The sequence below is a fragment of the Cervus elaphus genome, chromosome 14 (assembly GCF_910594005.1).
Source record: "Cervus elaphus chromosome 14, mCerEla1.1, whole genome shotgun sequence".
NCBI lineage: Eukaryota > Metazoa > Chordata > Mammalia > Artiodactyla > Cervidae > Cervus > Cervus elaphus.
Window position 1 is genome coordinate 36,229,864 of NC_057828.1, and position 26,426 is coordinate 36,256,289.

General features: G+C 40.3%; 1 protein-coding gene across 4 annotated transcripts in view; it reads left to right on the top strand.

Moving 5' to 3' along the window:
• Positions 1–26,426, top strand: part of PLD5 (phospholipase D family member 5) — a 374,767-nt gene that overhangs the window by 92,294 nt on the left and 256,047 nt on the right. The gene's annotated exons all lie outside the window — the stretch shown is intronic.

Genomic DNA, 26,426 nt, shown 5'->3' on the forward strand with positions numbered 1-26,426 from the left:
TTTCTTTTCTGACTAGTGAGTCGTCCCAGTTCTGTGAGCTTCACTGTTGATTGGAGGCATTTGCACATTAAACATTACTAGAGCAAACTTCTAAGAGATGTTGTTTTCATTTTAAAGCTAGCATATGTAGGCAGTGGCAACAGGAGCCCACGTTTGAAAGGAAGTGTTCTGTGACTTTGTTTGGAAGAAGTTTGTTTGATTCACTCTAGCAGAGCAAATGTTCCTGGGGTTAGGGACACTGAAATGGAAATGAGGTCTTTGGACTTGGCATTAGAAGTCGCCGTGGAAATGACTGTGTGTTTAATTCAGGTCTCTGCTCTCCGTGTGCCTTCTCCAACCGCTGCTTCGCCATTGCTCTCGATACTAGGGGAATAGCTGCTGTAACACAGAAGACACTAAACTTTTCTTTAAGGGATTAAGGGATGAAGGACATTGGTAATAATATGATTATATAACATTTGGGAGAAAATAAAACCTATTACTATATAGAGAGAATGCCTGAAATACACTTATTTGACTGCACAGCTGATGTGTGGGAAATGATTATTCCGTTTATAATCCAGATGAATGAAGAAAGTGCTGATGAAAGGAATGTGGGAATTTTTAGAAGTAAGTCTGCTTTTCTAACAATTCAGAAGAGGGGAAACTGGAAGCTGGATTCGTAAGAATATTTCCTTTCTCTTCCTGGCCTTATCATCTGTTCTATCTCACTTACTCATAAGCAAACCGACCACAGAAATAAAGCTGCAAAGATGAGGGTCAGATTTTCCCTTCCTTAGTTAACACCTGGTACCTTTTATCATCTCATCCATTTTAGAAGCTTACCTATCCAGTGAAGAGAACTTCATAGAGACCTACCCCATTTCTCCTAAACCAGCAGGATGGCTGAGAATCCGCATGTCCAGCACGAGGATTCAATAGGGCTTCTTAGTGATTGGGAATGTTTTGCCTGAATTCTTGGGGCATAATAATTCTGCTTTTCTCTTTAATTAGCCTGGGAACATTCCTTTAAGGATTAAAAAGAACAGGGCTGAAATGCAGATAGAGTGCCTTGCCAAGAGTCCCTTGCCAACAGGTCTTAAGCATGAACATACACATAAGCATAGTGATGGTTGTGTACAGTATTTATGGAGAAAACACGGAGACAGTCAGGGGCTGAGATCACTTAAATGCAGTAGCACAACCTGATGAAAGTATAAAGACCTCCGAAGAAGCAAACTTCCCTATGGAGTAGGGAGAAGGGATGGTGGAAACCAACAGAGTGACTGCAGATTGTTGGCATGTTTGCATCCAGGCCATCCTCTGGCTATTTTGATTAGTTATTATTTGGAGAGTTGGAAAAATTACCCCACTGTATATTGAAATAAATGCTTGGGTCTAACTGAACTCGTCTTAACTGCAAACACTGTTATGGTAACAGTTTTGTAGGGAAAGTGTCCTAACTGGCCGGCTTTTGCAAAGGGAACCATACTTCACCTTTCGTCTTAGTGAGAGCTCTGTGCAGAGAACAGGGGGTTGAAAAACCAGTCTTTGATTATAAGGAGAGTGAATCTATAGGTTGGATTTTCATTAAGTCCCTTCCATGATGAAAAGGAAGCCAGTCTTGTTTCTCATCATGCAAATGTGATCAGTTCTCTCACTTATCCAAGAGAAAAGACACTATGAAAAACCGTCTCCTTGACCTCATTAGAATCCTGAGCATGTCAGGGCTTGCTGGGTGTTATACCAAATAAGTCAGCCTGGCTTGGGCTGGGACCTCTCGTTGCTTTTTTTGGCTTTATTTATAAACTTAAAGGAAATGCAAATAACTGAATCCATTCTATATAAGTGTTAAGTTATTTGAAAGAAAAAGAAATGCATGGATGTAAATAATATTTTATAAATATTGAGGACATATGTGCTGTGTTCCAAGTGTTGTAAGCATTTTAATAATCCTCAGCCTTGGTACTGATGAACCTGTTTGCAGGGCGGCAATGGAGACACAGACATAGAGAACAGACTTATGGACAAGGACAGAGGGGAGGAAGGAGGGGGTGAGATGAGTGGAGAAGGTAGCATAGAAGCGTATATACCACCATGTATATGATAGATAGCCAATGGAAATCTGCCATATGACTCAGGGAACTCAAACTGGGGCTCTGTAACGACCTAGAGGGGTAGGAAAGGGTGGGAGGTGGGAGAGAGGTTCAGGAGGGAGGGGGCATATATATAGCTATGGCTAATTCATGTTAATATATGGGAGAAATCAAACCAATATTGTAAAGCAATTATCTTTCAATTAAAAATAAATTTTAAAAAAATCCTCAACCTTCCTTTTAAGTAGGTTTATTATTATCCCCATTATTTTGACATAAGGCACAGAGAAGTTAAGTGTATTCCTAAGGACATGCAGCTAGTAAGGGCTAGTGCCAGATTGGGAACAAATTCTGGCCCTTGCTTCTTAAACCATCTCATCATACACCTTTCCAAGACATAGAGGAAGCAAAGCCAGGCCAAACCTCCAATGACCCACTGTCTAAAACTACCAAAAAGTCTTGGACATTTCTTTCCTCTTTGTAGCCCATCTGGTCCCAGGTACGAGTCTGTTCTTCCTTCTCCATGTCACTTGTTTGGTTTCCTGTTCTTTTCGTGCCAGCATAATTCATACCTTTCTTCCCATTCTGGCTGATTTCCCCTAAACAATTCCCTTAAACTGGGAGTTAGTCTGATGTTACGGAAAGAGGGTTTAGATGTATTCAGACCTAGAATTAAATTTCTGTGTTAACCATGCATTAGTTATGTGATTTGAGACTTTAAAAAAAAAAAAAACTCTTTAACAATTAACGTTGTTATCTACAAAATGCAAATAATGCTTCTTACCTCTATTGCATCATTGTGATAATTACATTAATATGTTGCTATAACATATTGGTTCTATAAAGTAAGGTGTTTGATTAGGTTGGAGACCTTGCAGAGACAGATTGGAAGGAAGCTTTTGAAATTATCTAGGTACAGGATGGTAAGGATTTAAAATAGGATGGTGGGAAGAAAGTGGAAAAAAAAGAAGGTAATGTAAAAGAAAACTTCACATACACTGGCCACTGATTAGATGTGAAATATGAAAAAGAAAAGCAAAGACCCTCACACTTGAAGCAGGTGGCTCAAGAAAAGTGAATAAAAGTCCACTGGCTGCAATTCCTACTTCATCAACATAGTACTTTGTACATAGTAGGTTCTGTGTCTTGTTGAATGAATAAAGGCATATATCAAGGAAGAAAAAGTCTGAGAGTCATATATATAATAGGTAACTCCTATAGTCTGTTACCCAAAGTCCAATAAGGTATTTAGAAGTGAGCAACAATTCATTGTGTTCTGGAAAGAGCATGGAGGCTGACAATATAAAGTGGTGTTTTGATTATGTCCCTTAAAAGAAGTTGGCTTCAGAGGATCAGAGGAGATTATCTACACCTACAGTCATATGTTCACAGATTCTAGAAGTTTGAAAGTGACATGAAGAGACAGATTGGATATAACTATAAATGACTAATGGCTACAGTGTTCTTTTCTTGATAATTGATAACTGGTAGCCACATTGATAAAACGAATGGAAAGATGTGGAGGATGAGAGGATATAAAACTCCTTCTTGAAAAAAGAAAACCCCAAACACATATAATAAAAATCTAAATGATTTTATTAATTAGGATGGGTATGATGCTGATTGAAAGGGATACCGTGCTGACAAGTTTTAGGTAATTGAATGCAGTGGTTAGCTTTGAGTTTCTCCTTGAAGATGACATCAAGAGCATTAAAAATTATAAATTGCACATATCAATCGTGGAATGAAGATGAATAGTCTCTCATTCATTTGTCTGTTGTCTTCTGTGAACTACACTTGATAACTAAAGGAACTACAAAGCTGAAAATAAGCAAAATATGAACTCAATTCAAATTTTCATGCTGTTGATCAGTCTCCTGGGTACAGACGATTCATGATAGATGCTGAATAAGTCCCATTTGGTGAGAAGACACAAGAGCAAGTTTGCATGGGATGATGGATGGAATGCCATTTAAGTTGATGCTGATTAAGCCTAATGTTGATTGTAAAATCAATGTGATAGATGGGAGACTTAGAATAAAGACACCAATTAGCTGCATAACCTAGAAATTAAATAGGTTCAAGATGGACAAAGTCTCTGAGGAGCTGCTCAGAGTGATTGCGGGAAAAATGGTATAGTTTAGAGTTTTAGCCTTTAACGCAGCTTTAAATGCCCTGCTGTAAATGTGGGCACAGGAATAAATCAGACTTCTCAGCTTCCAGTGGAGCTTATGATAGTCCAAGTTCGCTGTCTCCTCCCTTTCATTTCTTGCTCCAGTACTCCTCATTCATGAGTGTCTCTCATTACCCATCTTTTACTTCCTGCCTTGCTCTTTGGATTTACCAGTCCCATGTGTGGATAATCTTCCCAGACATCCTGGATTCCTAAGGACTTGGCTGCAAACAGCTGCTTACTGGGTCTATGAAGAGCCCAGACTCCCCCCAAACCCACCAGCCTGAGTCAGCCCCGCCTTGTTGTGGCTCCACCCTTGCAGGGCAGGTATATATCTATTTGGAGAAATTTGGTGTTTGCATTCTGAAATTTGCTGTGTTTGGATTTATAACTTGTGTTACAAAAGTACTTGGATTAATTTCCTCATTTCTTTAATTGCTGTGTTTATTTTGGTTTCAAAAGTGACATCAAAATATAATAAAACATGTATGCTGTGCTTGCTAAGTCCCTTCAGTTGTGTCCAACTCCTTGTGGCCCTGTGGACTGTGCCCGCCAGGCTCCTCTGCCCGTGGGGTTCTCCAGGCAAGAATGCTGGAGTGGGTTGCCATGCCCTCCTCCAGGGGATCTTCCCAACTCAGGAATTGAACTCACTTTTCTTAATGTCGCCTGCATTGGCAGGCTGGTTCTTTACCTCTAGTGCCACCTGGGAAGCCCCAGAACATGTATAGAAATGTTTTAAGAAATGGATAAAATAGAGGGCAAAAGAAAAATTACATCTGTATATAATTAATAAATCTTACTTTTAAACTGTTATGGTGTTATCTATATGACTTTAATGTTTCTGACTGACACTGGTTATTAATCAGTTCATAGAAAGTATGGCTCATTGGCTGAGGGGTTCTGTAATAGCCAGGGCAGGCTATATTGTAATATGTTGCTACACCTAAAGATTTCCCCAATTTATGTTCACTTACCATGAAGATTCTTTATAAAACTATGTAACTTATGTTGAATACATTGAAGAACATGAAGACCATTTACCCTTTCTAGGACTTAGAGTTTCCTATTAAGTTTGTGTGAAAGAGCATTAACAAATAACAGATAAAATTTTAAGATACTGAAAATTAAAGACTGAAATTAAAGCATGAAAATAGACTTAGTTGGTTCTAGGATTATATATGTTTCCTTTACTTTCTCCTTCATTTGCTTAGAGTATTGATTTACTTAATCAAGGAGTTTTATGTAAAAAAATTTTACTCAAACATAAGATGCAAACTGAAAAAGTACATAAATCAGAAATGTACAGCTTACATTTTTGCAAAGTGAGCACCTAGTTCAAAGAATGGGGCGTCACTGGGACCCAAAGTCCTCTTAACACGAGGCATCTCATGATCTTCACCTCCCAAATTGAGTTGTCCTTATTTTTAAGCTTTATATGCCCTGTTTCATTTTTGCTTTAAAAAAAGAAGCAAATAATCCTATTTATATAGTATTATATCAGTACATCCCTGTGCATGGATAGAGATATAGAGAAATTTGCTCACCACATTAACACTTATGGAATTTGGGGGATATTTTCGAACTTTCTTCTTTATTCTTTTCCTTATTTGGACAATGTTCTTTATAAACATGAGTGTGTACCATTTACCAAAAAAAAAAAAAAATGTAAGCAACTTTTTAAAGGAACTTTGATGCTTCACAGTAAGCCTTTGGAGTGTTTTATGGTGGACATTGGCCAGGTCATTTTCCAAATCTCCTGGCGGCCAAGTCCCTGTTACTTTTTGAGCCTTTACTGTGGTCTCATCAGAGATTCTCTGAATGTCAGAAGAGATGGCAGAACCTTCACTCTCATTTCATAAGAACTACTAAATGTATTGGAAACAGTTGTAAAATGCAAAAATAAATTATAAATAACAAAGCATAAAATATTTTGCAAGTTATTTATCTGTAATTCTTTGTAAGAAATGTCTCATCAGAAATAGTAGTCTTTCTAAGACTTTCATATTAAGATATAATGGGAGCTTCCCTGGTGGTCTAGTGGTTAAGAATCTTCCTGCCAATGTAGGGCACATGGGTTCCATCCCTGGTCCATGAAGATCCCGCATGCTGTGGAGCAACTAAGCCCATGCACCACAACTACTGAAGCCCCCGCATCCTAGAGCCTGTGCTCCACAACAAGAAAAGCCACTGCAATGAGAATGCAATGAGAAGCCAATGCAATGAGTATGCACCGCTACTAGAGTACCACCCCCCAACTCACTGCAACTGGAGAAAGTCCATGTGTAGCCACGAAGACCCAGCACAGCCAAAATGTCAACAAGTAAATAAACAGATAAACAAATCTTTAAAAATGCCATGTAACTGATGCTTCAGCTTCAGCAGAGGGTTGCTAAAAAAGCATTGCCAAGTACAAGTAAGTGTAAGCTCTCTTGGGCCCTGAGTAGAAGATGGGTCTCATTGCTCCCCTGCCTTGGATAGCCATCCATGTCTCTCAGAAAATGGTATGTGCCTGACTGGTTTTTTTCTCAATTACTTCTTATTACTGTTACTTTCACATGTGTCAAAGCAGTACACTATTATGCATTCTAAAGTCAGGAAGTAGACAACGTTGTTTTTTATCATAAGGGAAGACAGAAGAGAGCTGATGAGTAAATCTAATGGTAGCCTGACATAGGCATGAGGAAACTAAATAAGAAACTGAGTAAATCCAACTATTTTTTTTTCTAATTACAAAAGAAAGAGATGGCAATTGAAGATTTACAGCATGCTGAAAATAAAGAAATAAAAAGATCATTCATGGGTAATACCTGTTGGTTTTCTGTATGTGATTTTAGCCTTTTTTCTTATATTAATATACACACTGACTTCTATGCATATATACTTCACACACATACAGTTTTTATTATATTATTATCTGATTAATGTTTATTAAGATCTGACAAAGGTTCATATAATCAAAGTTATGGTTTTTCCAGAAATCATGTATGGATGGGAGACTTGGACCATAAAGAAGGCTGAGTGTTAAAGAACTGATGCTTTTGAACTGTGTTGTTGGAGAAGATTCTTGAGACTCCCTTGGACTGCAAGGAGATCCAACCAGTCAATCCTAAAGGAAATCAATCTTGAATATTCATTGGAAGGACTGATGCTGAAGCTGAAGCTCCAGTACTTTGGCCACCTGATGCGAAGAGCTGACTCATTTGAAAAGACCCTGATGCTGGGAAAGATTGAGGGCAGGAGGAGAAGGGGATGACAGAGGATGAGATGGTTGGATGGCATCACCGACTCACTGGACATGAGTTTGAGCAAGTTCCGGGCGATGGTGAAGGACAGGAAAGCCTGATGTGCTGAAGTCCATGGGGTCACAAAGAGTTGGGCACAACTGAGAGACTGAACAACAACGTTTATCTCCCCAACAGACTGTGAACACCCATGGGTAGGAACTGTGTCTCCCATCAAAATCTTGAAATTTAGAAGAGTGTGTGGCACACTTAATATTTGTTGAAAAAACAAAAAAAATTATTTTTTTATATGTATCAGTAAACACTCACTTATGAATATTATTCATCAATGTGCTGTTTGGTCTTGAATTTTTTACTTAATTTATTGTAGCCGTCATTCCGTGCCAATATATTTAACTCTCTGTCATCTTTTTAGGGGACATGAATGTTATTTCCAATTTTCCTGCAAAATTATTTAATAATACTGACTAAGCATTTTTGTACATTCAAGTTGAAGCAATTGCCAATCCATTTCTTTTGCTGTTTCACTTGTACAACATCAAGAGGATAAGTGACCTAATTTTAAAAGTGTAGAGTAAAGTAATGATCAAAGAAGTGAGAGGAAGTTAAGGTTTTCAGAAAGGTATGGTGTTCTTTGCTTAGTTTGTGGGTTGAAAAGCGAGCTGGAAGTAAAGGAAGAGAAGCATGTGGATGAGTCCAGCAAGGCAATATCTCAGCTCCCTTGAAGCTAAAATCTCTGTGATTCTAAAGTATGAGAGTTACGTAAAGGTCTCCCAATTCACCTTTGCGCTTCATATGGTCCAGCTGGCCCTTATAATTAGTCAAATATATAAACTTTGAAAAATGACGTATAGTCTGTGCTTGATCAGATTTATTAAACAATCAGCCTCAGGTAAATAATCCTTACTCTTTAATCATTTTATTGATGCATCAAGCACAAGCACTGATAATTTAGGAACCACACTCCACTCAGGACATTCAGGTGTCATTTCTCCCCATCCATTCAGCACAATAGAATTGGCTGGACTCAATTCTTGGGACCAGTGAACCACTTTCAAGCTTCTAGATGCTTGGTACAGCCAAGCTTCATTTCTATCCTCTAAGGTGACTCAAAAGCACACTATTGCCTAACAATGGATGAATAAAAATGTTACTTTTAAAAGATAAAAATCCTTTTTTAAGAGCTCCTTTCAAGTAATTAGGACTTGCCTAGTTACTCTCAAATTGGACTGTATCCTGAACTGCTCTTGCTAGCCAATATCTGAAAACATCCTCCATTTAACTCCTGTTCCTAAGTGTTTGGTCTTCCCAGATGGTGCTAGTAGTAAATGCCTGCCAATGCAGGAGACTCCAGAGATGCGGGTTTGATCCCTGGGTCAGGAAGATCCCCAGAGAAGGGCATGACAACCCACTCCAGTATTCTTGCCTAGAGAATCCCATGGACAGAGGAATCTGTGGACTACAGTCCATGTGATTGCACAGAGTTGGACACGATTGAGCACACATCAAGAGAAGGGACAGCATCAGTTACAAATAGGAAGAACAACATACCAACCACCTTTCATGGTGAGACTAGTGTTGGCATACACTTAAGATACTCTTAATCTTACCAATGCCCAAACAACCATGAATATTGCCACACCTTCCTGACTGGATTATTCCAGTAGACCATGTGCACCTAGTGCATCCAGAGGAGAATTTGGGTGCTTTTTAAAAAGTTCTAAAGACTCTATAATCAAGGGTGCCTAAGAGTGCTCCAGAATTCTTGTAATCCTGCTCACTGTTCTGTAAGCCGTGGGCTAAATCATAACTTAAAACTCCCCAAAAATGTAAAACAAAAAATGAGAAGGGGAGAAACAAGTGTAATTTATTTATTTATTTTTAATTGGAGTATGATTGCTTTACAATAGTGTGTTAGTTCCTGCTGCACGACAGTGTGAATCAGCCATATGTGTGTGTGTATCCTCTCCCTCCTACCCCACCCCCGTCCACCCTTCTAGTGATCACAGAGCTCCCTGTGGTGTACAACGGCGTCCTATTAGCTCTCTATTAATAGTTCGCACATGGCAATTTAAGTTGTTTTTTCTTTTCTTTTTTTTTCTTATTGAAGTATAGTTGATAGAGAATATTATATAAGTTGCAGGTTTACAATGTTATGAGTCACAAATTTTAAAGGTTGTAGTCCATTTATTTGTGGACTACAGTCCATGGGGCCACAAAAAGTTATATACAACTGAGTGACTCAGGATTCACAACAACACTCCATTTATAACTATTATAAAATACTGACTATTCCCCACGTTGTAAAATATACCCTTGTTGCTTATTTTATACCTAATAGTTTGTACCTCTTAATCCTCTCTCCTTATATTGCCCCTGCCCCATTCCTCTACTCACTGTAACTGCTAGCTTGTTCTCTATATCTGTGAATCTGCTGCTTTTTTGTTATATTCACTAGTTTGTTATTCCCTCTATGACTCCACATAGAGGGAACATACCTCAACATAACAAAGGCCATGTATGACAGACCTGCAGTTAACATCACACTCAAAGTTGAAAAGCTGAAAGCATTTCTGCTAAGATCAGGAGTAAGACAAGTGTGTCTGCTCTCACCTCTGTTATTCAACGTGTTCTTGGAAGTCCTAGCCACAGCAATCAGAGAAGAAAAAGAAATATAGGAACTCAGTTTGGAAAAGAATAGTTAAAACCATCACTGTTTGCAGATGACATGATACTACTCATAGAATTCTAAAGACAGGACCAAAAAACGACTAGAACTCATCAACAAATTTGGTAAAGTTGAAGGATACAAAATTGAACTAAATTATAGGACACACAGCTGGTGTTGGAATTACATATTTAATTGTTGGAAAATGACTTAAAATCTTGTTTGAGGCGAGCCTATAAGTGATCTCCAGACTTAGACTGTGTGTCTTATACTCGACTGGTCACTTGATTGGCTCTGTGGAGGGGCACATGTGGGACCTGCGAATATAATACTATATCCACCAGGTGGCGATAGTGGAAAAGAACCCGCTGCCAATGCAGGAGACAGAAGAGATGTGAGATCCTGGGTTGGGGAGATCCCTTGGAGGAGGGCGTGGCAACCCACCCCAGTATTCTTGCCTGGAGAATCCCATCTGTAGAGGAGCCTGGTGGGCTACAGTCCATAGGGTTGCAAAGAGTCGGATATGACTGAAACGACTTAGCACGCAGCTTGCACACTAATTAATTAGATTTACCTGTGTGTGTAACCTGTGCTGTCCCCGATCTTCCTCTGTGCTGTGTGCTTAGTCGCTCAGTCGTGTCTGACTCTTTGCGACCCCATGGACTGTAGCCCCCCAAACTCCTCTGTCCATGGGGATTCTCCAGACAAGAGTACTGGAGTGGGTTGCAATGCCCTCCTGCAAGGGATCTTTCCAACCCAGGGATCAAACCCAGATCTCCTGCATTACAGGTGGATTCTTTACCTTCCGAGCAACCAGAGAAGCCCTGACTAATTGTGCTCACTGTAAATGCAGAATTTTGAACAGTAGGGATCTTAGAGATAGTCTAGTACCTGTACTTCATGAGTGAGTGAATGAATGAGTGAAACTCACTCAGTCGTGTCCGACTCTTTGCAACTCTATGGACTATACAGTCCATGAAGTTCTCCAGGGCAGAATATTGGAATAGGTAGCCTTTTCCTTCTCCAGGGATACTTCATGAGGATACTTAAATCCCAGAAGGTCAAATAGTCTAGGTTGCATATAGCCTTCCAGCCATGGGGTTCAGTTTTCGGACTCCTAGTTTAGTATCTTAATACTGCATTCTCTCTTGCTTTGTCCAGTCATGTGCTTTCCAGTAGTTTAGCTTTGTAACTGAGCTTTGTTCTTTTAAATTCCTGGACAGATTTTTAGAAAATTTCTTAACATCACTTTTAAATATATAATAGAAATCATGTGGTGGTTAGTAAAATATGGTGCAAACTCTTCATGATCCAAACTATAAGAAATGCTTTCTTCAAAAGTATGGCAATGACAAGATACATTGCTAATGAGGACCAGAAAGAAATGGTACCTGAGTGAAGTGCGTTAGTCACTCAGTCATGTCCGAGTCTTTGCAACCCCATGGACTGTAGCCTGCCAGGCTTCTCTGTCCATGGGATTTCCCAGGCAGCAATACTGGAGTGGCTTGCCATTCCCTTCTCCAGGGGATCTTCCCAACCCAGGGATCAAACCCGAGTCGCCTGCCTTGCAGATGTATTCTTTACTACCTGAGCTCCCAGGGAAGCCCAATGGTACCTGCACCCAAATCCCCAAACCTTCAAGGTGGACATGTTCTAAAACTTGGGTCAGTAAACATTAAATCTCTTTATAATTAACTTGCATTTCTAGGCCGATTGTCTTCAGTGTTACTTTATTCACTTTTTTTTTAATATAAAAAGCTTTTTCTGTCTTTGCATTTGACCAGTTGTCTTTAATAATTAACATGGTTTGATTGTAAAGATATTGTTATGATACAAGATGGGGAATCCTTAAATAGAAAGATCAGAAGAACAATTACATATTAAAACAGTTGCTCATGGAGATCTTGATAGGAAATGACCTTACCAGTTAAACATTTATGACCGACAGTGTGGGCTCTGGAGGCAGCAAGATGGAAAGTGCAATTCATCATTTAACAGGGCAAAAAGGATGACATGATTGTAAGTATTTCAAAGCAGGAAGAGTTGTATTTGACTGATTAGAGGATGGAAAATAAGCCCTAAGGAAGAAGTTTTAAAATAAATGGAATTACTTTACTTAGAGAATGGAAGAGCCTGGAGCAATTTAATGTGTTTGAGTGTATGATGGACTTAGAGCAGAAACTGGTGATTAACAAGTTTTCATTTCTACTGTGAACACATAAAGAGTAGATGGGATTTTAAACTGCACTGGGATTTGGGTAAGATACAAAGATACTTTTCTGACAGGGAAAGCCATTAGATACTCTTAACTGGTTTTGAAAGTTGTCGGTCAGTGACATTTATTAAGGTTCGCTGTGCACAGATCATTGCACTTATTAATGGAGGGTTTTTGTGTGTTGTTGTTTGTTTGTTTTGGGTTTTCCTTCTCTACTACTTCTTAAAAATAGGTCATAGTCCCAGCTTCCTGGGTTGGCTTCCATGAGGTTCTTACCTTAAGGCACAGAGTAGCGTAGATGATTTCTCCAAGTAATTTCAGTCTTTTGCTTCCCAAGTGAAGGGTCGTTATTGTTGTTTAGTCTCTAAGTTGCATCTGACATTTTTGTGACCCTCGTGGACTGTAGCCCTCCAGGCTCCTCTGTCCATGGGATTTTCCAGGCAAGGACACTGGAGTGAGTTACCATGCCCTCCTCCAACGGATCTTCCCAACCCAGGGATCGAACCCGTGTCTCCTACTTGGCAGGAGGATTCTTAACCACTGAGCTATGAAAAGATCAAAAAACAAACCAGTCAGTTCTCATTACGTGAGTTACGGCCTAAAATGTCACCATAATGCTAATTAGTGAATACTAACCAGTTACTTCTAGACGAAGTGCAGCATTAGATTCCAAACCTCTTGTCACACCATTTTCTTCAGTCAGTCAGTATATAACCTTGATCTATGTGTGTTTCTATTTAAAGACAATTTATTTAATATATACTGTTGACTCTTTAACATTGAACTCTTAGCCACTGACACTATAACTCTTGCCTGAACCAAGCTTTTCTAACACATATATTTTCTCTGTAAGTCACATCACAACCTTTTTGCACTTAGGAACACCAGAAAGTACTTCAGTGCTTTGCTTGAGTGTATTTTAAAGAGAAATCACCAGAAAAAAGAAAAGCACAAAAAAAGCAAAAAACATGTGACAGGGAGTAGACCGCTAAGTGGGCAATTCTTTATAGTATGGAAGCAGAAACAAGAAGACAGCTCATCTGGGAAAGTGTGTGTTGAGTGAGTTAAGGTTTCCACCAGTCTGTGGTTTACCATGAAGGCAAGAATTGATTTTAGTGTTCCAAATACATTTTCACAAGTAGGCAAACTTGCAGATACAGACTCTGTGAATATCGAGGGCCAACTGTATATTCTGACTTTTTCACAAAGCAGTGGTCTTCATTTAAATTTAATATAAAACTGAATTTAACATAAAAAGTTTCCTATTATGCAGCTGTTTAAAAAGCTCAAGTGAAGTCTGAGTAGAATATATGTAACATAAATGTTTATAAGAAATATGTGTTTTAGAATGTCAGCCATGTGCTGAAATCTCCCACGTCTCTCTCCCCATCCCTGGCTTCTGCCTTACTTTAAGACTCATATCCTATGGCCTCCTTGACATTTCTACTTGGAGGTCTCATAGATATTTCAAACCTGCTATGTCTGAAATCAGTGTCTTGGACTTCTCAGGTGATCCAGTGGTTAAAAATCTGCCTGCCGATGCAGGAGACACGGGTTTGATCCCTGGTCTGTGGAGATTCCACGAACTGAGGGGCAACTAAGCCCGTACTCTAGGGCCTGCCAGCCACAATTACTAAGCCTGTGTGCTGTAACTACTGAAGCCCATACTCTCTAGAGCTTGTGCTCAGCAGCAAGAGAAGCCACCACAATAAAAAGCTCACACACTGCAATGAAGAGTAGCCCCCACTCACCACAACTAGAGAAAGCCAGTGCACAACGCTGAAGACCCAGTGCAGCTAATAAATAAACCCATAGTGTCTTCACTGCTTCTCTTTCCTGAGCCCTGCTTTTCCCACAGCCTTCTCATTTCAATAAACAGAAACTTTGTTTTTTCAGTAACTCTCAGGACTCAGGCTAGAACTCTCGAGTCATCCTTGGCACTTTTCTTTCTTCTCGTTCTCCACATCCAGTTCATCAGGCAGCTTCTGACAGCTTCACATTCACAAGGCATTCAGAATCCAACCACCATCCACCGTTTGCACTGCTCCATCCTGGTCTCTGCCAGCATCACCTTTTGTCTGGACTAGGTTCGTGTTTCCAAGCTTGCCACCCGAAATTTCTCAGCACAGTAGTCAGAATAATCATTCTGAGATGTGTGTCTAGCATGTCACTCCAGACTCGCTGGTGACTTTCCCTCTCACTCAGAGTAAAAACCAAATATTTGACCAAGGGCTACAGGAGTCTGCATAATCTGGCTCTCTTCTTCATCCTGTGACCTCATTTCCTATCACTCCCTTGCTTAATGTGCAGTGGCCATGATGACCTCCTTGCTGATCCTCAGCTGTGATCACCACACACCTGTCCCAGGACCTTGGCGCATACTCTTCCTGCTGGCTGATCAGTTATTCCTCTGATAGCCACCTGATCTTCTCCTGAGGTCACTCGTGAAATGTCATCACACAAAGCAAGCCTTTCTCTTCCCCGTCACAACATGGCTACCCTGTCCGCTTACCCTGCTTTATTTTTTTAAAATAATACATCTGACGTAATACATACTTATTAGATGTTGATTTTATTTTTTGACATGAGCCCTTCTACTATGCTTTCTTGGAGTAAGGACATTAGTTTATTCACTACTAAACTAATGTATTCCAAAAATGAGTAAGTGAAAGAATAAATATAGAATAATATCCTTAAAATATTAACTGGAAAATGTAAGGTGCAGGCAGTATATTTAGATTGTTCTATTTGTGCATTTCTTTTCTTTTAGTTGTGTAAAAAGAGGGAGCAACACAAACACATATATACTTCTGTCCTAAGATTAAAGATGAGGACACAGAAAAGTCCGGTAAGAATGGTTCCTTCAGAGAAAGAGAACTCTATAAAGAGTGAGGGGAGGAGACACCTACTTTTCACGTTATGTGTATCCTCAGTCATATCCAATTCTTTGCCACTTCCTGGATTGTAACCCACTAGGCTCCTCTGTCAATGGGATTTTTCAGGCAAGAAGACTGGAGTGGGTTGCCATTTCCTTCTGCAGGGGATCTTCTTGACCCAGGGATCAAACGCAAGTCTCCTGCATCTCCTACATTGGCAGGCAGATTCTTTACCACTGCACCATCTGGGAAGCCACTTTTCACAATATATTGTATGTTTAATACAATCTGCAAGTAACATCTTCTCCCAAAGCAAACCAACTAAAAAAGTTAAAAGTTTTACTTAAATGCCCTTTATTAAGCCTAAACCCTATTTTGGGGGAAGAATCCAAAATTCAGGGAACTAATATGTGTTGCTCCATTTCTGTGGAACAAGGGTACTCACATTGTTCCTTTTTGCCTTTCTCTCTACTGTTTTGTGTATTTTTTGATAGCTTCTCTTTATTAGAAGAAAAAAGGACTGACATTTTTGGGTCATTTTACTCCTTACCATCTGCCACAGAAACTTTGACATGGGGCTGAGATGGGCACAGAGTCAAACTGGCAGCATTTAGAGTGTGATTTTTTTTTTTAATCTGAAAAATTCCAAGGCTGTTATCTGTCTTGTTTTAAGAGGCCACATTTTCCTGTTGAAATCTGCCTTTTGTCTCTTTGGCTTTTCCCCACTGTGGTTGTTCCCTTATGGTTTTTCATTTGGCTTTCCTGTACCACAAATCTAGTTGGAAAAAAATGGACAGAAATGCCCAGGGAGGTGGCCTTCATCAGCCCTGTCCTTTGCTGTGGCTGTCTGTGGTGCCTACTCAGGGGACCCCTCCTGAAACACTCCATGTCCTCTAGGCTTTATGCCAGGGTGAGTTTTCTTAGGCTCAACTTGGAAAAGAGGGGAGAATTTCATTTGCTCCTGTGTGGTTGAACTTAAACCTGTCTGTGTTGTTGGATAAAGATCTTAGAGGTCTATCCATGGTTTTAAGCTTTGGCTTTGGATGACAGATTTCTTAAGATACAGCTCCGCTTAGGAGTACTGAGCAGGGCGCAAGCCACATAGAGGCATGGGTGCTGGCTCCTCCTTTATTAGCATATGGTCACTTAAACTTAATGAGGGATCCTCTCAATTGGCAGCTTCCTTTGAACCTTTTCTTTTAATCAGCTAATTCTGTGCTTTAATTTCCAGTAGGGATCAGTAGCTTAGATCTAACGTTTGTTTTTGGCACTATCAGTATTTCCCACTAACATTCCCTTTACTTCCTTCTGCCTTGCCCTGAGGTCACTGAAGTCTTTGGGTTTGTATATAGGATGGATGAATTGAGAAAATGTGAGACACACACAAATATTATGGTGTAAGTTTGCTACCATAGCTCCCCATAGTTTATTACTCCATAATAAGTGATGCTCAGTAAATGTTTATCAGCAGTATAATTACAGCATGGTGCATTTATTACTTTCACTGTTCCGTGAATCCCTGCTTTCCACTTCTGTATGCTCCCTTCATGTTGCTGGTGACGTGGGATCATTTCATTTTAGCTCATGGCAAGCATAGCAGGTGGGCTTCTCAGGTGGCACAGTAGTAAAGAAACTGCCTGCCAATGCAGGAGACACGGGTTCGATCCCTGGGTTGGAAGGATCCCCTGGAGGAGGAAATGGCAACCCACTCCAGTATTCTTGTCTGGAAAATCCAATGGGCAGAGGAGCCTGGTGGGCTACAGTCCATAGGGCCACAGAGAGTCAGACATGACTGACCATAACAGGTGGTTTCTCAGATTTGCTTGTAGGGTTCTTGTGACCATCAGTGACTTCTCTCTAAGGGTCAGATGTGAGCCTAAGCAACAGATGTGGCAGACAGCCTCTCTGTGCCTCTGACTTGAAGCTCCTCTGACTTTATGATCTTTTAACACAGTTATGATTTCATGGTCTGATTTCTACTGGATTCCTAGTGCTATTGAAACCAAGCACAGCTAAAAAGGTAAAGGTTATCTCCAGAATAAACAGATGCTTGACTGTTCAGATAAATGTGACTTGCATTTCTAATACCCTTGGCAAAGTTAAATCCATCTGTTATGTTACAGCCAGTGTTGATCAATATTGTTGTTCTTCTGGTGTTTGTTGTCTCTTAAAGTAGCTAAAACAAAAGAAGATGTGTAAATAAATCATAAATGAGAAAATGAGCAGAGTCCACATGCACCACACAGTTTATTGTTTGAGATCAAGTAAGAGTGAAATATGAAGACCTTGGGTGGAAGTAGGTGATATGGATGAAAGGTTTAAGTACCATGTGGAAATGACTTGCTGCTTATCATAATTCCCTAGTAAAGATCATCCAAGGGGATCTCTCTCCTTGTAGCCAAGTGATCATGGCTCCACTAACTTTTAATAAATGTCTGTGCTCATCACTGTCTATGGGATGATTCAGACTTGTTTTATGTAGCAACTTTTAAATCAAAGCCGCATTTCTTGCAGTCATGTAGAAGGACTTAGGGCTTAGAGGTGAGGCTTGTAGTCAGTTTAAGGGCACCACAGGGAAGGAAGGGCCAGAGGAGATGTGGGATCCAAGTACAAGATCTGCCATGAGGCAGAACACAGGATGAGGAGGGGGCACAGAGACCCAGCTTCAGAGGCACACCATGGGGCTGCTTGCGGGGCAGACGGGAGGTTACAGTGTTCATGGTCCAGCCGTTTCAGTGTTCATCTAGACCCAGATATTGATTAGAGCACAGTGATGGGGAACCCAGCAGCAAACTCAGGACAGGATAGATGCATGCCTATGCGTTACTGTTAGCACCAGGCTTTGGGTCCTGGGCAGTTTAGGATGGGGACTCAGTTGTAGCAAGAGACAGAGTATACACGGAGAAACCACTCAGCACCAGGAGTAGGAAATAAGTGGGCTGTGTCCAGCAAGTGCACGAATGATTTTTGGTCATTTCTATGTCTTATGAACTGAATGTTTGCGTCCTCTCCGAATTCATATTGGACTTCCCTGGTGGCTCAGTGGTAAAGAATCTACCTGCTAATGTAGGAGACCCAGGTTTGATCACAGGGTTGGGAAGATCCCCTGAAGAAGGAAATGGCAGACCACTCTAGGATTCTTACCTCAAAAATCCCATGGACAGAGGCACCTGGAAGTTTGCAGTCCGTGGGGTCACAAAGAGCTGGACATGACTGAGCACATACACGTACATTCCAGAGACTCATGAAGCCAGTGAGCACTAAATAATGTCTAGGAAGCTGGGCCTGAACCATACCTGATGCTTCATACAGTCAAGCTAGGGAATGGAGAACAGCGGCTCTCTGTGTCTTTCTGTGTTGGGGGTGGTGGGGAAGTTGGGGTGGGAAGGTAAATTGGTTACAAATAATACTTTAAAATGATTTCTCAATTTTTCTTAGAAAAATTGTATTCATATAAATATTTTCACTCACTATTGCATCTATAAATTCATTTGGTTAGTGGAAGAGTGTGGCCAATGAACATTTGAATCCATAAATTCATATTTCTGCTTTTACCCTATGACCAAATCCTCATGGTGATTTAAACATGTAGGAGTGGTGGTTAGTCTTGAATATAGAAAGGGAACAATGGTTTAGATGCTATTGGGAATGTACTCATGATAATTAGAAATGGTAGTCAGTAAGAAAACCCGTGAAAATATTTCATACAGTTTTCTGAGGTTGTTTCTGATATCTAGAGACATGTTGATCAATGGATGAAGAATATTTCCATTCTCGTTTACATTTGCTGCAGTTAAACTTAAGCAACTTGTTTGCTTTTCTGTGCGTTAAATGATTTCAGGAAAGCTTGTGGTCTTACTCCTGAGTTATGTGCAACATTTTCTGCCAAATTGAAATTAAACTGCTTTCAGCAGACATACATGTTGGATCGGCACCAAAGGAGATTCAATTTTTCTTTTTTGTTTTAATAGTACTGTGACATCTTATTTCTCGTTGGATGAATTTTTTGTGGTCATTCACCTTTGAACTGTAGCTTGCTGTTCACAGCGCCATGGCATCATAAGGCTTGAAGGGACTGTGAAATGCCATCCAGCCTGGCAGAACCATATCCATCTTCAGAGGAAGGTGACTGCCTCTGCCTGAGACAGAGTGAGAACCTTTGCCTAGAATCCTCGATATCCATCACGTAAGAATATGACTGCCACCCTGACTTAACTGGCAGTTCTGTCATTTTCTTTGGCATACTGAAACATTCTTCACTGGTTGTAGCAGCATATTTTTATCATCGTAACTTCTTCTTTGTTCATTTTCCTCCCTACTTCCTCTAAAGCTAGCACAGTTAAACTTAGTACAGTTAAAGGTTTATTCCACAAAGTTTCCCCAGTTTAGAACTAAAATATGAGATTATAAAGTACTGGAAAAATAAGGAGTAGGGAGCTTTAGGTTATGGGAGCAGCGTGCGTGCATGCATTTTAAGTCACTTCAGTCATGTCTGACTCTGCGACCCCATGGACCATAGCCCACCAGGCTGTGGGAACAGCTGCTTAGGTTCAGTATGACTTTTAATGAACTGACAACCTACAGCTGACAGCTGAAATAATCGAGGCTATGTGATATGCTTCCGAATTTTAAAGATAATCTGACATTTTGCACAGATAGATTTGCCTGATTAACTATTTTAAGGAGTTTCTAAACTAAGGCAGGGGTTCCCTGGTGGCTCAGTGGTAAAGAATCCACCTGCCAATGCAAGAAACACAGTTTTGATCTCTGGGTTGGGAAGATCCCCTGGAGTAAGAAATGGTACCCCACTCCAGTATTCTTTCCTGGAAAATTCCATGGTCAGAGTAGCCTGGTGGACTACAGTCCATGGGGTTGCAAAGAATAAGACATAACTGAGTATACAACAACTAAAACTAAGGCAGGAATTTCCATTCCTTTTTCTAACCACCGTTCACTGGTAACTCTATACCTAGTGAAATACTTTTTGTTTTAGAATAAATATTGGAAGAGTAGTTGAGCTACTTTTCTAGCCAGAGAGTAAACATGTCCTTATATAGAACAAAAGTGTGATACTCTGCAATTGGTTTATAAGCCAAGGCAAAATAGGAAGTGGTTTTGGCTTTCATTTCTGTCATATCCCAGATTTCAGCAAAGTGCATTTTCATTTTTTTTTTAATGCTTACTCTATCAAATAGTCTAAAATAGTTGTTTCTTGGAGAAGGTTTTTGTGGCATCCTACTTTTCACTAACAGTCTGCTGGAATTCAGTACGTCTGCTTAAAATGGAGACAATAAACTGATGAAAAAATCACAGAAAGGCATTTGAAAGTCTGTGAAATTTTTTTAGGATAAAACTTCTACCATTTTAGCTCTAGAGAAGTTTATATGGATTTAGATCTGTTTTTAGTCTTATTGCAATTATTTTCCTCCCTGGTCCTCTCATCTTTAAACACACATTTTTGTTATTTAGACTAGAGAAAAACTATTAATATTTAGCAAGAACATTGAAGAATGTCTGCTAATCAGAATCTGCTCATTAAAATGAGGAAAAGAATGGGAAAAAAGGACAACAGTCCGTTTCTGTTTTGCAGAGGCAGAGTATCTGCTGTCTGTTGATTCTAGTAGGCGGGATGAAACAGATTTGTCAACTAATCATCAGTCTGTTTGGAGTGGTGCACAGACTGATCTAGGAATAAATATGTTAAAAAGGAAAGCAATTAAATTTCCTTATGGGATGATAGAGTTTTGGCTTTGTAAAATTTCCGGGAGTGGAAGATCTGCTGGGTTCCAAAGTATTAAGATGAAGTAGAAAGCCTTTCACGTTCCCATCTGCCATCATTGTGCTTTTCACTTTGGAGCTGACTGTGGCTCAGATCGTGAGCTCCTTATTGCAAAATTCAGGCTTAAATCAAAGAAAGTAAGAAAACCACTAGGCCATTCAGGCATGACCTAAATCAAATATCTTATGATTATACAGTGGAGGTGACAAATAGGTTTAAGGGACTAGATCTGGTAGGCAGAGTGCCTGAAGAACTATGGATGGAGGTTCATGACATTGTACAGAAGGCAGAGACCAAAACCATCCCAAAGAAAAACAAATGCAAGAAGGCAAAGTGGTTGTCTGAGGAGCTTTTACAAATAGCTGAGGAAAGAAGAGAAGTGAAAGGCCAAGGATAAAGGGAAAGATATACCCAACTGAATGCAGAGTTCCAGAGAATAGCAGAGAGAGATAAGAAGGCTCTCTTAAATGAACAATGCAAAGAAATAGAGGAAAACAATAGAATGGGAAAGACCTGAGATCTCTCAAAGAAAATTGGAGGTTTCAAGGAACATTTCATGCAAGGATAGTCACAATAAAGGACAGAAATAGTAAGGACCTATCAGAAGCAGAAGAGATTAAGAAGAAGTGGCAAGAATACACAGAAGAACTATACAAAAGAGTTCTTAAATTACGTGGATAACCATTATGGTGTGATCACTCACCTAGAGCCAGACATCCTGGAGTGTGAAGTCAAGTGGGCCTTAGGAAGCATCACTACCAACAAAGCTAGTGAAGGTGTTGAAATTTCAGCTGAGTTATTTAAACTGCTAAAAGAGGATGCCGTGAAAGTGCTGCACTCAATATGTCAGCAAATTTGGAAAACTCAACGGTGGTCACAGGACTGGAAAAGATCCATTTTAATTTCAATCCCAAAGAAAGGCAATGCCAAAGAATGTTCAAACTACTGTGCAGTTGTGCTCATTTCACATACTAGCAAGGTTATACTGAAAACCCTTCAAGCTAGGCTTCAACAGTATGTGAACCGAGAACTTCCAGATATACAAGCTGGATTTAGGAAAGGTAGAGGAACCAGAGATCAAATTGCCAACATCTGTTGGATCATAGAAAAAGCAAGAGGATTCAAAAAAACATCTGCTTCATTGACTATGCTAAAGGCCTTTGACTGTGTGAATCACAACAAACTGTGGAAAATTCTTAAAGAGATGAGAATGCCAGACCACCTCACCTGCCTCCTGAGAAACCTGTATGCATGTGAGGAAGCAACAGTTAGAACCAGACATGGAACAATGGACTGATTCAACATTGGGAAAGGAATATGACAAGGCTGTATTTTATCACCCTGCTTATTTTAACTTATATGCAGAGTACATCATGTGAAATGCTGGACTGGGTGAATCTCAAGTTGGAATCAAGATTGCTGGGAGAAATATAAAAAACCTTAGATAGGCAAATGATACCACTATAATGGCAGAAAGTGAAGAACTAAAGAGCCTTTTGATGAAGGTGGGAGAGGTGAGTGAAAAAGCTGGCTTGAAACTCAACATTCAAAAACTAAGATCATGGCAATCAGTCCCATCACTTTATGGCAAATAGACGGGGAAATAATACAAACAGTGACAGACTTTATTTTCTTGGACTCCAGAATCACTGTGGATGGTGACTGCAGCCATGAAATTAAAAGATGCTTGCTTCTTGGAAGAAAAGCTTTGACAAACCTAGACAGCATATTGAAAAGCAGAGATATCACTTTGTTGACAAATGTCCGTATCATCAAAGCAGTGGTTTTTCCAGTAGTCAATTATGGATGTGAGAGTTGGACCATAAAGAAGGCTGAGCACTGAAGAACTGATGCTTTTGAACTATGGTGGTAGAGAAGACTCTTCAGAGTCCCTTGGACTGCAAGGAGATCAAACCAGTCTATCCTAAAAGAAATCAACTGTGAATATTCATTGTAAAGACTGTTGCTGAAGCTGAAGCTCCAGTGTTTTGGTTACCCAATGTGAAGAGCCGACTCATTGGAAAAGACCCTGATGCCTGGAAAAATTGAGGGCAAGAGGAGAAGAGGGTGGGAAAGGATGAGATGGTTGTATGGCATCACTGACTCAATGGACATGAATTTGAGCAAACTCTGGGAGATAGTGGAGGACAGAGGAGCCTGGCATGCTACCATCTGTGGGATCAGATTCAGACATGATCTAGACACTGAACAACAACAACAGCAGTAATTATTTAATCACAGCAGAATGAACCTTGTCAGGATTTCCATGCTTGTAACACATATGACACTTGATAGTTGGGATAGCTTAGAAGACAGATGCTTCCCACTGGTGAAAGTATGAAGAAGATACCAAAGTGACAGTATTATTTGGTAATGTTAATAATTTTTTAAGTGGTAAAAATATTAATGTTGATGATATCCACTGGAGTTAGGGGCTTCCCTTGTGCCTCAGCTGGTGAAGAATCCGCCTGCAATGCGGGAGATCTGGGTTCCATCCCTGGGTTGGGAAGATCCCCTGGGGAAGGGAAAGGGTACCCACTCCAGTATTCTGGCCTGGAGAATTCCGTGGACTGTATAGCCTATGGGGTTGCAAAGAGCCGGACACAACTGAGCAACTTTCAGTTTCAGTTTTCACTGGGGTTAGACCCTACAAGTTTTCTGTAGTGTCCTTGACACTTTTGATACCCCAAATGGATGATTTAGTGTACTGGATAATAATCCCAATTTCTGATAGGTGTTTACATACAATGTGTTGTTGATATAATCACCTGGTAAAATGGATAAAGTGTTTATTCTCACTTTATAGATGATGAAACAGAGGACCAAATGATCTAAATGACTTGTCCAGTTTCCCCAGTTAGTGTCAAGTATCTGAGTGTAAAGTGTTGTAGGGTTCATCTGGTCACTCAGATATTTTATCACGCTATCCTCTCCTTCCTTCCTGCCCTTCAGTACCACATCACTTTTATCTCTTATACCCATCTCACCTTCAAGCTCACCACAGGCTCTTCTCCTCTAGAACATGTCTTTTATCTCTAGTTTTTCTAATACATTTGCATTTACTGTCTGTCATACACAGCCACACCTTGTTTTTCTACTTTCTTAGTTCTGATTTGTTGTTGATGTATATTTTAGCCTTTCACAGATACTCTCGGTTACTAATTGTTTGGAAATATGCTTTATTTGCCTTTTTAGATTGTCACTTCATTGTGGACAGAAGCTTCAGCTTTTACTTCTTTTGCCCACAGTGCTTAGTACAGAAAGGCAGAAACTGGAGTAATTTTTGTACTTATTGTCTATAGCCAACATTATGCCCCCCAAACTGTATTTCAACCCTGTTCTATGGATGCCAGGTATCCAACTGTTGTCTGTCATTGAAGAAACGTTTCCAAGAATGTAAGGTAATTTTCAGAAAAATTCAACTTCAGTTTTCCTAAATAAATTACACTGTTACCTAGGCCAATGGGGGTTTCCTTGTAGCTCAGTTGGTAAAGAATCTGCCTGCAACACAGGAGACCCGGGTTCGATCCCTGGGTCGGGAAGATCCCCTGGAGAAGGAAATGGCAACCCACTCCAGTATTCTTGCCCAGAGAATCCCATGGACAGAGGAATCTGGCAGGTTGCAGTCCATGGGGTTGCAAGAGTCAGACACACTTAGCAACTAAAACCACCAAACCACCTAGAGCAATACTGAGGTTGCTATTAAAGACAACTACATATTATTTATATTGTACAGTATATATAACGTGCACATTTTAATATTGTATATTCAGATATTTCTATTTGGAGTACCCTGCGAAAATCCTGCTGCTGCTACTGCTGCTAAGTCACTTCAGTCGTGTCCAACTCTGTGAGACCCCATAGACAGCAGTCCACCAGGCTCTGCCATCCCTGGGTTCTCCAGGCAAGAACACTGGAGTGGGTTGCCATTTCCTTCTCCAATGCATGAAAGTGAAAAGTGAAAGTGAAGTCGCTCAGTGGTGTGCAACTCTTGGCGACCCCATGGACTGCAGCCCACCAGGCACCTCTGTCCATGGGATTTTCCAGGCAAGAGTACTGGAGTGGGTTGCTATTGCCTTCTCCAGAAAATCCTGCATTACTAGTTAATTTACCTTATAATAGTTTGCAGTGCTTATCCACATGTATAAAAATTTTTTTTAAGTATTGTCTAGTCATGAGCTGTATTTTCTCTTCCCCGTCCCAGGAAGATGAACCTGGGCCTGCACCCGTCAAGCACTTCTTGCCATGAATTTGGCAGTTGGCTTTGTAGCAGATGTTCTCTTTCTTTGTGTGCTCTTTCTCTCCTGTCTTCTTCCCAGTGGAAAATATGTTGTGAGCAGAATGTGTATAATTTAGTGCTTTCCATTTATCTGGAACAAGACTAGTGCCTTGCATGGAAACTAAGTGTCTCTAGCAAAAAAGGGGGCAGGCTCCCTAAGAATACTTAGGAAAATGACTGAGTAATGAGGACCTTCTCGAACCAGCCTGAATTAGAATAAGGGTTGAGGATCTGTGGATGGTGAATCTTTTGAATCAGTCACTTTGCTTCCCCTCTCTTCAGCTGAATTTTATTGCACTTTTAAAGACAGAATAGGATATGCCTACTTTAGGAAAATGTTGGAACCCTGCCCCCCCCAAATCCATACTGCTTAAGCCTTCACTGAAGAAAATATTTGCATTTCATCAGGATTCTTCATTTTCTCAGAAGATGTCTCTTGCTTTTCTTTAAAGCTGGGACCTTTTACTACATTCTGAATATATTCATATTTGTTAAAAGCAGCATCAATAAAATTATGTACAAACGACCTTTGAGGAACCTTGCAATTGAATGACACTAAATCCTCCGATCATTGCCTTCTAGAAGCTTCCCCCAGAGCTTGCAGAAGGCCTCCCCACTTGCACTTGCACAGTATGCCCAGGACTGCGCGGGTGTTTGTGTTTCCTCACCCCCTGCTCTATGGTCTCTTACATTCTGTGGTCCGGCCTGGCCAAGTGATTTGCTTCGACAAATGGAACCTCAGTGGTATGTGTCATAGAAGCATTCACTGTTATTACCAAGTTCCAATCAGCCTCCAGGGCTCCTGTGTTGTTTGCTATGAAAAGCCTTATCCGGACATGTAAAAGCATATGTTCTTTCAGCCTGGATCCCCAAATCAGAAGATTCCTTGTAGCTGATCCACACCCAACCTGCAACCTGAAGCGCCTGTTATGGTTTTTTAATTCAATAAATTTTTAGGACATGCCTTGGCTCTGGTATTACAGTAAAGAGTGAAAACATATGGTCTTTATGTACACACTGCTATATTTAAAATGGATAACCAGCAAGGACCTACTGTGTCACACATGGAGCTCTGCTCAGTGTCACATGGCAGCCTGAATGGAGGGGGGTAGTTTGGGG